Consider the following 3,593-nt stretch of genomic DNA (forward strand, 5'->3'; position numbering starts at 1 on the left):
AGAGCAATGTGGGGGTATATGAATAGGTGAGAGTACAGGTAGGACAATCTGGGGGTGTATGGATAGGTGAGAGTATAGGTAGAACAATCTGGGGGTGTAAGGATAGGTGGGGGTACAGGTAGGACAATCTGGGGGTGTATGGATAGGTGGGAGTACAGGTAGAACAATCTGGGGGTGTATGGATAGGTGGGGGGACAGGTAGGACAATCTGGGGGTGTATAAATAGGTGGGAGTACAGGTAGGACAATCTGGGGGTGTATAAATAGGTGATAGTACAGGTAGGACAATCTGGGGGTGTACAGATAGGTAGGTGGGTGTATGTATAAGTAGGAGGGCAGGAGGGAAATTAGTGGGTACTAGCTGGACACATGGTGATTTGGGGATGGAATAATATTTACACGGAGGATATATAAGGCAGGAAACATGACATTTCACAGTGAAATGAATGTACTGTGTCAGCAGCCACCTGGTTGTTGTTTCCTTCTTGGAAGAGAGAAAAAGAAGTAAGAATGACAAAGTGACAGCTCCCCATTCCTCCTCTTGTGTGTGCACCAGATAATCCTCTAGGGGGAGCTCTTTAACTCATATTATTTTTATTTGCACAATTTGGCTTTAGCAAGAATCTAGACATATTAGACCTTATAATAATATTTATTATTTCTTATGTTCTTGCCTCTCCTGAGAAGCAGTGAGTGTTAGATGAACGGCCAGGTATCACCTGTGCACGGAGGGAAGAAATAATACAGGTGTTACAATGTATATATGTTCCCTATGCCCACCAAGTGCCCTCAAATACCCGGCTTACGCATTGAATTAAGATGAATGGCGCACTACAGACAAGTGCTTATTGAACTGTTTGCTTTGCTTTACTCTGCATTGCATGAAACATTGATTGCTGTGTCCAGCATGGGCTATTCCATATGTGATTTCTCTTCTATATTCAGCGCTGTGTGAACAAGGCCAATGACAAGAGCTACAACACAGATTTTCAATATCTCAGTCTATGACTATGACCATAAGTCACCAATAACTGGCACATTGCCCAATCATGCAAGATTAACTACTATTACAGGCAGGGGCGTAACTAGAAATCACAGGGCCCCATAGCAAAACGTGGTATGGGGCCCCCGTGATTTCTAGTTCCCCCCCTTGCAGAGGTGACCCTGCACAGCCCGCCATAGACTCTCTATGGTGGGCTGTGCAGGGTCGCACTACTTACCTGTCCGCCTCCTTTTCCTCCACCGACGCTGATGGGCCCCGCCTCCTCCCCTGTTGCTGACCACGCGCCCCGCCTCCTCCTCCACTGCCGGGTCCAGCCTGCTCCATCGCCGCTGCTGGCTCTCATTGACTCTGGAGAGGAACGTGCTGCTGCACAGATTACTGTCAGTGATCTGAACAGCGGTGTGTTCGTCTTCAGCCGCCAGTAAAAGCCACCAGCAGAGGATCCCAGGCGGCCCGCACAGCATCTGGCCGGGCCCCACTGTGCCCCGGGCCACATAGTGGCCGCCTGGGTCGCTATGGTGATTGTTACGCCACTGATTACAGCGTTACTTTTATTCAGTGATTGTTCGATACTCTCAGCCATTGATTGCCAGTAATTTTGGAAGTGCAATTGAGCTACTGGAAAGGTTAGAAGTAAAGAACTGAGCGTTATTGAGCACCCAGATATCACTGGGCAGATGTCAAAGCTATCTTCAGGAAGTAGGAATGGCACCCCCCAATTTCATGTATGGCTTTATTTTGCAACAGCTGTACCATCATTGATACAATAGAGTGGTGGGCATCATAGTAGAGGGAGCATCATGGGGAGGCATAAAAAGGCAACCTCTCCCCAAATTGAATTATGTGCCCATTTTTTTCTACCATAGTGCCCAATTTACATGGCCCACCTCTGGTCACCCTCTGTGCCAGCTCTGTAACAATTGTGTCTGTAAAGTCACCAGTGTATTTGTGTTCTCAGATCCTTTTTTGTGTTTTTCAGACATGCTCAATCACCAAAATGAGAAGAGCGATTACCACGCAGATGTGCGCACTCTTGCAGAATACTCATATTATGATACGTCAGACATTGTGAAACCCTCATAGCCAAGGCGAGGTAAACCAAGACCTTCATGTCTTTATAAACTGCGACACATTTACAAAAACCAGCAAATCGGCTGTAGCACCCATAGTCACCCCATGGGCCTTAAAGGAGAACTATGAGGAGAGGGAAAATCACTCAGCCTCATTGTTCTAGCCGACCTGCGACAATGAAACTGTCACACATTGGCTCAATAGATCGGGAAGTGAGGGAACACATACCATCGCTCGCTCACTTCTCGATCCTCTTGATGACTGTCACTCACAGCTCCCTGCAGGGATTCTCCCCGCTCCGATCATCCAGCGCTGACTGGCGGAACGGACGGGGGAGGGGGCGGGTACAGCTGGCTCTGCCTCTAGATATGCAGAGCCAGCTGTCACGCAGGTGGGTGGATCCAGACAGTAATGTCGGGATCCATCCCGGCTGCGGCGTCTCAGTATACCGCGAGCTGTGGCTCTCGGTATACTGAGCTTTGGGTCACGGGAGGACGCTAGTTTGTGTCCTCCCGTTACCCTTAGGAGAACTATGGGGAGAGGCCCTAACCCCATAGTTCTCCATTAAGCCTTCATTGACCTTTCCCAAAAAAAGTGGTTAGTGGACTCTTAACGGGTTCATCAAGACTCTTTCCTCTAAAGGGCCCATTCACACGTATGTGCTTTTTTCTTTCGGTGTTAAAGTAGCCTATTCACCGTCAATGTACCCTTAACAAGCCTCAACTCATACCTATCCTTCGGCCATTCACAATGCACCGTGCACTCACATATGTGATGTGCTGTAGTGCAGGTGCATTTGTTTACAAATGTGCATTAGAGGCGCTATTCATAGTGAGTGTTATGGTGCGCGTGTGTTAAGGGCCTGTTCACACAGTCACATGGCAGGAATGCACGTTACATGCATTGGTGTGCACCGTGCTGACGGATGTGCATTGCAGCTTAACACATGCATTGCTTTGTGCTACCAAAAATGCTGTGTGTATGATATTTGGTCCAATTACGGTCAAATGAATGGGCAGCCTTAGCACAACGCATGTTAACATGTGACGTAACATTTCTGTTTAATGCACATCAGCCGACCAAGTTGGTGTGCATGGGCCCGTACATGTGCACGAACGCGCGGTAACCATAAAGATAATTCCGGTTCTCAGCGTAGACTGACGCTTCTCGTATGAGATGAGAAATGTATTTGTATTGTGCTGCATTTTAGTCTGATAGATTCGTCAAACTCAATCCCCTATTTCAAGGAGAAAGAAAGCGGCTGGGAACACCCCCTCCCCCCCTGCCTCCTGCCAGGGAAACCCCTGAAATAAGTGTCCCCTATCCCCTAACAAAGGCCATTTCACACTGATTGACAAAGGCAGGCGTGTGCGGCTGGCCTCCCAACGTCGTGCTGCATCTGCGGTCTGCGGCGGCATTAAACTTGGAATTGGTGGCCTCCCTTATCCCTGTCCTTTGTCCTTGGCCAGTAATTGGCCTTGTGTCACCAGACCCCCATGGCAAAGAAGGGGTTTCCCAGC

Source organism: Nanorana parkeri, unplaced genomic scaffold (genome assembly GCF_000935625.1).
Source record: "Nanorana parkeri isolate BGI_ZX_2015 unplaced genomic scaffold, ASM93562v1 scaffold946, whole genome shotgun sequence".
In the NCBI taxonomy this organism is placed as follows: Eukaryota; Metazoa; Chordata; class Amphibia; order Anura; family Dicroglossidae; genus Nanorana; species Nanorana parkeri.